Here is a 9,060-nt window from a genome sequence, read left to right on the forward strand (position 1 = left end):
GCTATGCTCCTTTTCATCTAAGACAGAAAGTGTTCTAGTCAAAAGTAACAGCTTATTGTATAGAAGTTTAGGAGCTCAAAAAAGTTAGGTAAGAGGTTGGGAAAAGATACCGGTTTTAATAATCTTTAATGACCCAGCATACTTTAATGGCTTCTTATGCTCATCTATCTCCTTTACAACTTTGATTTTAAAAGACACTATAAGCATATTTAGCTGTTTTGAACATCTGTCTCTGGTAATACTTTGCTATTCCTTTTCACTGATCATATCAAGTGTTAAAATATTAGGGTCATTCTTCATAATAGCTACTTACTTGTAAAAATACTATTATGATACTATTATGGTCTTCATCAAGAAAAATGTTGCAAACCTAAAAGTTTCAGAAAATTAATATAGCTATTATCACTGTCATTTCAATTTTAAAAGTCATCATCCCATTTAGATAAATATTGCTCTGCCTCTTTATTCTTTGATGTCTTTTTAACAGAAATTAAACTGTGACATGAAAGAAATAAAAATTAAAAATAGAGACCTTAACCTTGCTATAAGGGACAAACAAATAAAAAATTAGGTGAAGATGAAATTCTTTAGCTTCATTTATTCTTTATCTACTTTTCTCTATGGAGCCCTTCAGATCTTCTGCCAAAATGGACTCTCCCCACGTCTGCTACTGTCCTTGATCTTTACACTGGGATCTCTTCGAATACTGCAGTGGTACTCCAGTTCACTGAGCAGATGGCTGTGTTGTTCAGCCACCTTAGCATTGGTCCCTGGAAAGTACTTGTGTGCATGTCTCCCACTTCTGCCCACCTTCTGGACTTGTATAAAATAAGACTGATTCAGTCGGTACAGATCCAGCCACTCACTTACCTTTGAGATATGCGAGAGTTCCATTTAATTGGAATTGAAATCAAAGAATTAAAAGGATTAGGAAAAGGTCAAACATCAGCAGAAGGAAACTAGGATCATCATTCTGTATGACATCTTTGAGCATCTCAATCCAAAGAAGAGGCTTTCTAGTTACTAATATAGTACATACAAGTGGAAAAAAATAATTGGTAATCTGGTATAACAAAGATATACTTAAATGCAAGTAGAGAGAATACTAAAAATTCTTTCATTAGATTATTAAACTGTTCTGTATTTGCCTTTGAAAATAGGTATTTTTAACTCTTAATTTCTCAGGAACTAACACTATATAGATTCAGTAATTTAGTGTCTCTAATATTTCTTTGGGTAATTTAATTGTATAGGCATAGAAGGAATCTCTTCAGCAGTGCATATAAAGATCCAAAAAAGAACAGGGAAAATCTTGGTGAAAGAGTTGGGGGTTTTCAGGATTATGTTTTTAAGTGCAAGACAGAATTAATTTTATATATCTCCTGTCTTCTAATGGTGGAATGAGAATAAAACATTCAATCAGGAGGGGAAAGATATTTACATATTCATTTGAATATATACTATAAAGAATATATATAAAAATAGATTCATATTTCTAAGTTATATAGTCATATTCATGTATATACTTGTATTTCTGGAGCTAAGAAATTCTGAATTTTTTAAGTACTTCTTTTACTTTTTTTGAAGGTGTATTCACATAGTTCAGTATTCAACAGTTACAAAAAGTAAAAAGATCTCCCTTCATCCTGTGTCCCAGATACCACACACTGTCTTCAGATGTTACCTATTGCTTGTGTGTGCTTGCAGAGCTATTCTGTACATGTTCCGGTAGATATATAAACTTAATATTTTCCTTTTTTACCCAATGGTAGCATACTACATGCAATATTCTCTATCTTCATGGTTTTTTTAACATATTAATATATGTTTGTGTATATTTTTTCATTGCATTAAGAGCTTCATTACTCTTTTATACAATGGCATGTGAATGAATCTTAATTTACCTTGTCCCTCATTCAGCTTCTGCCAGTGTGGCCATGAGGGAGTGTGAACCCAAAGTAGTCAAATTTTAAAATTCTCTGGGAGAAGCCAATGGTTAAAATTTTTATGCTAAATCTTCCACATGTTAAATACAGGTACTAATTTTAATTTTTTTCTAGAAAACTATGCAAGCTACGTAAATTATATCTGTAAGTCATATCTGACCAGTGGGCTACTGTCTACTTTTAAATTTTTTCTGTGTTGTTAAATTTGAACAGTCAATGGATGAAGAAGCATGTGTAATATCCACTCTACATTAATGTGGACATGGTTTCCTAATAATCTTCTAAAAATACTTTAAAATTTGTTATCTTGTCATTAAACCCAAACATTCTATTTTAAGACTAAAGAAGCTACAAAACTGGGCCAGCAAACAGGAAAAAAGCAGACTCTTGCCTCTTACAATAAGATGACACCATAGCAACGTATGTAATGAATGTTGTTTTTTCTTATCTTTCTAATTAATTTTAATTTTATATGTTAGCTTTATTTTTATGAAATCTATACATAAGTGTTATCTTTATTAAAAGATTAAAATAATTCTATGAGACTTATAATTTTAAAAAGGTTGTTTTCTGTCCCATCCCTACAGATACTCAGTTATTTTCTAGGAGGCAACCACTTTCAATTCCTTTAGCTATTTTTTTAGCTTGTTTTTTTCCTAGTATTTACCTTCATTTCTCAAAAAACAAAACAAAACAAACCTTATACCAATATTTGATTTTCTAAATTTTAGATACTATCTATTGACCTTCTACTTTGAAAGATCATTTTCCCCATTTCCCATTTCCCCATTTTTTCCAATTTCTCAGTCATAGTTTTTGGTATGATTACAATTTGATGTTTACTGTATAACCACTGACCCAACTATGTAGTATACTGTGAATACTTATCCTTTCTTACATTGCTTTTTATTTTCTCAGGAGGTCATTATCCTTTTTCTCAGTTGCTTACTTTCTTTGTATCTATCACTAATTTTTCCCCAAACTCTCCACTTCTCCACACAGTCAAGCCTTCCATTGTCTATGAGTTCTTTCTCCTTCTTCCCTGTCTCTCTTGCTCTCTCTCTGACTTGGACATCCTCTCTGGAGCCCCCACCTCTGTTCCTGATGAACTAGTTGTTCTCTGGTTTGTGGTACAGCTGTCTCATCATGGGCACTTTCTTCCCCTTTAGCCTAGGAATTCCCTCATGTGCTCAGCTCTGTTGAGTCCCTTATGTCCTGGATGCAGTGTCTTTCTCTCTTTGTCTACTCTCATGATTGGGTGCAATGCATTCTTCCAATGCATGGAAAGTGAAATTTTTGATAAACTGTTTATTAGGATTCTCTAGAGAAACAGAACCAATAGGAAGTGTGTGTATATATATATATAAAGATATTTATTTTAAGAAATTGGCTCATGTGACTATGGAGGCTGGCAAGTCCAAGTTCTGTGAGCTGGCAGAATAGAGACCCAGAGAAGACCTAATGCCGTAAAGTCCAAGGTTTGTCAGGCTGGAGACCCAGGAAGGAGCCAATGTTGCAGTTCAAGTCTAAGAGGCAGTCATCTGCTGCAGAATTCCCTCTTGCTCAAGGGAGGTCAGTCTTTTCTTCTGCTCAGATCATCAACTGATTGGATGAGGCCCACCCACATTATGCAAGGCTACCTGCTTTACTCAGAGTGCACTGATTTAAATTTTAATCTCAGCCAAAAACACCATCATAGAAACATCCAGAATAATGTTTGACCACATATCTAGGCACTGTGGCCCAACCAAGTTGACATACAGAATTAACCATCACACACACCTAAAATTTATTTTTATTCTACCTGTACCTTGTTTAATAACTAAGCATAGAAGTCTAAGCTGCAAATTATTTTTCCACAGAATATTGGAGACATTGCCATGTCTTTTGGCTTGCAGTGTTCCTCCTGAGAAATCTAATGCCATTTTGATTCTTTTTTTTTTAATTTAAACACTGTAAGCTTTTGGGGTCTTCTCTTTCCCCCACTGTTCTCTTTACTCTCATTATTTCACCATGTTAGGCCTTGATTTGGGCCTCCTTCACTCTCTGTGCTGGGCATCACTGGGCCCTTTCAAATCTGAATGCTTAGGTTCTTCATTTTTGAGCAATTTTCTTCAAATGATTTTTTTCTATTCTTCCCATTCTGGTTGTTTTTTACTTTTTCTTCTACAATCCATTTCTTTTTATTACTAGTTTTTGGGAACTTTCTCTACTTTATCATTGATTCTTTATCAGACATCCCCTTTCTGTATCATATTTTTAATTTCTAAAATCTCTATTGATCCTAAAGTAATACTTTTTTATTGCATACTGTTTCATAAGTTTACTACCTTATCTCTCTAAAGATACTAATTATAGCAGTGGGGTTTTTAATGTTTTTTATTAAGTAAAATAGCTATTCAGCCTTTTATCGTGCCAAAATGTTTTGTGCATATACCATTATAGTTAGCACACCCTTTGTAACAGGCAAAATTGTACATTAAATTATATTTCATCTTATCTGATTATATTAAAATATAAAGTGAAAATGACTAATCAATTCCTGTTAACATTACTAGTAAACAATTCAGCAGTAGACATGAGGCACAAAAATCTTAGTAAAATATGACACAGGAAGAGCAATAATGTAATTCTCACTTAACTTGTCATAATTTGTTAGGAATATACAAAGACACTTTTTTAAAAATTTTTTTATTGTTATGTTAATCCCCATACATTACATCATTAGTTTTACATGTAGTGTTCCATGATTCATTGTTTGTACATAACACCCAGTGCTCCATGCAGAACGTGCCCTCCTCAATACCCATCACCAGGCTAACCCATCCTCCCACCCCCCTCCCCTCTAGAACCCTCAGTTTGTTTTTCAGAGTCCATCGTCTCTCATGGTTCGTCTCCCCCTCCGATTTCCCCCCCTTCATTCTTCCCCTCCTGCTACCTTCTTCTTCTTTTTTTTTTCTTAACATATATGGCATTATTTGTTTCAGAGGTACAGATCTGAGATTCAACAGTCCTGCACAATTCACAGCACTCACCAGAGCACATACCCTCCCCAGTGTCCATCACCCAGTCACCCCATCCCTCCCACCCAACCCCCCACTCCAGCAACCCTCAGTTTGTTTCCTGAGATTAAGAATTCCTCGTATCAGTGAGGTCATATGATACATGTCTTTCTCTGTTTGACATTTCGCTCAGCATAATACCCTCCAGTTCCATCCACATCGTTGCAAATGGCAAGATCTCATTCCTTTTGATGGCTGCATAATATTCCATTGTGTATATATACCACTTCTTCTTTATCCATTCATCTGTCGGTGGACATCTTGGCTCTTTCCACAGTTTGGCTATTGTGGACATTGCTGCTATAAACATCGGGGTGCACGTACCCTTTCAGATCCCTACTTTTGTGTCTTTGGGGTAAATACCCAGTGGTGCAATTGCTGGATCATATGTTAGCTCTATTTTCAACTTTTTGAGGAACCTCCACACTGTTTCCAGAGTGGCTGCACCAGCTTGCATTCCCACCAACAGTGTAGGAGGGTTCCCCTTTCTCCGCATCCCCAACAACATCTGTCATTTCCTGACTTGTTAATTTTAGCCATTCTGACTGGTGTGAGGTGGTATCTCATTGAGGTTTTGATTTGGATTTCCCTGATGCCGAGCGATATTGAGCACTTTTTCATGTGTCTGTTGGCCATTTGGATGTCTTCTTTGGAAAAATGTCTGTTCATGTCTTCTGCCCATTTCTTGATTGGATTCTTTGTTCTTTGGGTGTTGAGTTTGATGAGTTCTTTATAGATTTTGGATACTAGCCCTTTATCTGATATGTCATTTGCAAATAGCTTCTCCCATTCTGTCGGTTGTCTTTTGGTTTTGTTGACTGTTTCCTTTGCTTTGCAAAAGCTTTTTATCTCGATGAAGTCCCAATAGTTCATTTTTGCCCTTGCTTCCCTTGCCTTTAGTGATGTTTCTAGGAAGAAGTTGCTGCGGCTGGGGTTGAAGAGGTTGCTGCCTGTGTTCTCCTCAAGGATTTTGATGGACTCCTGTCTCACATTTTGGCCTTTCATCCATTTTGAGTCTATTTTTGTATGTGGTGTAAGGAAATGGTCCAGTTTCATTCTTCTGCATCTCCTAGTTTCGTTGATCTGTTCTACTGTTCTTTTAGTTTCTATTTCATTGATTTCTGCTCTGATCTTTATTATTTCTCTTCTCCTGCTGGGTTTAGGCTTTATTTGCTGTTCTTTCTCCAGCTCCTTTAGGTGTAGGGTTAGGTTGTGTACTTGAGACCTTTCTTGTTTCTTGAGAAAGGCTTGTATTGATTGCTATATACTTTCCTCTTAGGACTGCCTTTGCTGCATCCCAAAGATTTTGAATAGTTGTGTTTTCATTTTCATTGGTTTCCATGAATTTTTTAAATTCTTCTTTAATTTCCTGGTTGACCCATTCATTCTTCAGTATGATGCTCTTTAGCCTCCATGTATTTGAGTTCTTTCCGACTTTCCTCTTGTGATTGAGTTCTAGTTTCAAAGCATTGTGGTCTGAAATTAGGCAGGGAATGATCCCAATCTTTTGGTACCTGTTGAGACCTGATTTATGACCTGGGATGTGATCTATTCTGGAGAATGTTCCATGGGCACTAGAGAAGAATGTGTATTCCGTTGCTTTGGGATGGAATATTCTAAATATGTCTGTGAAGTCCATTTGGTCCAGTGTGTCATTTAAAGTCTTTATTTCCTTGTTGATCTTTTGCTTAGACGATCTGTCCATTTCAGTGAGGGGGGGTGTTAAAGTCCCCCACTATTATTGTATTGTTGTTGATGTGTTTCTTTGCTTTTGTTATTAATTGGCTTATATAATTGGCTGCTCCTATGTTAGGGGCATAGATATTTACAATTGTCTTGTTGACAAAGACACATTTTTTAAATATTATATTTACTAAGATTCTGGCAATAGCTTTATGTAACAAGACACAGCATACCAGGCCTGCCACTCAACTTGTTTATGGTAAGTCTTGGCTTCAATATGAAGCTGTTTAAAAAAAAAATCAAAAGTCTGCTTGCTTTTTTTTACATGCTAAGTATCTTGGCAAGTATACTATTAGACATAGTAAGGAATTTAAGATAGCAAGAATAAGGAGTTAATAAAGCCAAATATTGTGGCCTAAACAAAATTCACACAAAAATAAAATAACTATCACTGGTAACATAAAATTCCCTGACTGGTTAAAACTTAGCAGTATAAAACATGCATTTTAGAATCTTTAGCTAAAAGTTCAAAAAGTACCAGTGTCTATTTGAAATGATTCCTCTCCAAAGCCAGCATGTGCTCAAAATTAATTGAAATGCTATAACATATTCTAATGCTAAAAAACATTCAGTATTATTGAAGTGGAGGTAAATCTTAGAGCTTCTGGGACTCTGTCATGCTGCAAAGGGCTGTTTTTTGGGTTCACTGAAAGCTGCAAATAACAGAGCCCAAGGATATCAAAGGACAAGACTGCTATACCCAGCTCTGACCTCCCCTGAAACATGGCTACTGTGTCCACAAAAATAGGATGTGTGAGGATAAAAAACATGCTATTCTGCTAGCTAAAGAGATAGCAAGCCATCCCCCCGCCCTAAAGCTCCCTCCCCAGGTAAGTAAAAGTAGATAAGGGGAAAAAATTATAATACACTTATCTACAGAGTAAGGATTCTGAAATATCAATGTAATCCCTATTTCAAAAATGTTAACTAGAGGCATCTGGTCATTTCTAATTACATCTTAATGATGTATCCAGATTCAATTTCTGTTGATTTATCATTAGATACTTCTAGTCAAAAGTATTAACTTTATCCCTATGTATCTTAACCACCAGCACAACTGCAGTGTATTATCTCCCAGAGTTGTTAAGCACCGGAAGAGAAAAAGTAGATATTCCAGCAATAGGCAACAGTTATGGCCCTTTCACACAGCAGCATCCAAGTGGCTACTGAATAGTCCAGGAGTAATTCTAAAAACAAGGAAATGCATGCAGTTTAGTAATTATGTCATAATTTTCACAGTTGAAATTTCCTTAGACGTTGCACTTTCTTTATAAGGGAATCCTGATTTTTCTTTCTGCTACCACGAGTCCAGACTTGAACTAGAAGCTTTCTTTTTCTTCTTCTTATTGTGTTTCTTATGCTTATTTTTCTTTTCTGTTTTTTTTCCTGTTACTTTTTCTCATTCTTCATTGCTTTTCTTCTTTTTTGCTTATACCTTCTTAATATAATCTGATTCTAATAAGGACTCAGATGATAAAGATTTATCTTCAGGCTACATCTTTCTTTTTTTGCTGAGTCCGTTCATGTCCTTTTCTTTGTCAGTTGCATCCTTTGACTTCTTTTTCCTTATTAAACTATCCTTACATGTCCAATTCAGTTTCTGACATGGAATTTTCAGAAGCCTTATGTGAATGGTCCTTTTCCTTTTTCCTTGTTTTTTATTCTCATCTTCAGAAACTGAAGAATTGCCAGAAGAATGAGAGCTTGGTGAAGGAGAAGTTACCTACCAGATTTCTTCTTTTCCCTTTTCTTTCTGTCTTTTTTTGGGGGGGAGATGAGCTCTCACTTCCCCTTAATAATTTCTCCCTGTGTTTAAGTTCTTTCTTCCAGTTCTTATTTATTTTTATTTCAAATTCAGCCAGTGCCTTGGAGCCTTTTTTCTTTTCTAGTTGTTCTTTCACTTCTTCCCAGGTAGGCTTTGGTCACTTCAGATAATTTGGATCATTGGCCCTGAACACTGTTTTGGACCCCTTGATGTGGGCATTGCTGTTGGGTTCATATAGCCCACTTGATTGTTCTGCTTCCCCATGGTGCGGGACTGAGCAAACAGTCAGACACCAAGGAAGATCAGGTCAGAGACCATCATGGCTTTTTTAGATTTTTTTTTTTTTTTTGTCTGTTTTGTAAAAGTTTCTTTTTTCTTTTTTTTTTTTTTTTTTTTTACCTGTTTACTTTGGCATTTTGTGCTTGTGGCTTTCCTCTAGTATCTGCTGACCTTTGGCTACTGATAATATTTATAAGTGAGGCACTACACAGCTGATGGGATATTTGGGTGGATGCTTATTGTCTAGTTGGCTTCTTTGAAGGGT

The 9,060-nt window shown here is 35.8% G+C and overlaps 1 pseudogene; it reads right to left on the reverse strand.

Moving 5' to 3' along the window:
• Positions 1 to 8,048: 8,048 nt before the first annotated feature.
• On the reverse strand, positions 8,049 to 8,780 carry LOC116643269 (annotated as a pseudogene).
• Positions 8,781 to 9,060: the final 280 nt, after the last annotated feature.

This window comes from Phoca vitulina, unplaced genomic scaffold (genome assembly GCF_004348235.1).
Source record: "Phoca vitulina isolate PV1807 unplaced genomic scaffold, GSC_HSeal_1.0 scaffold25, whole genome shotgun sequence".
Taxonomy (NCBI): Eukaryota; Metazoa; Chordata; class Mammalia; order Carnivora; family Phocidae; genus Phoca; species Phoca vitulina.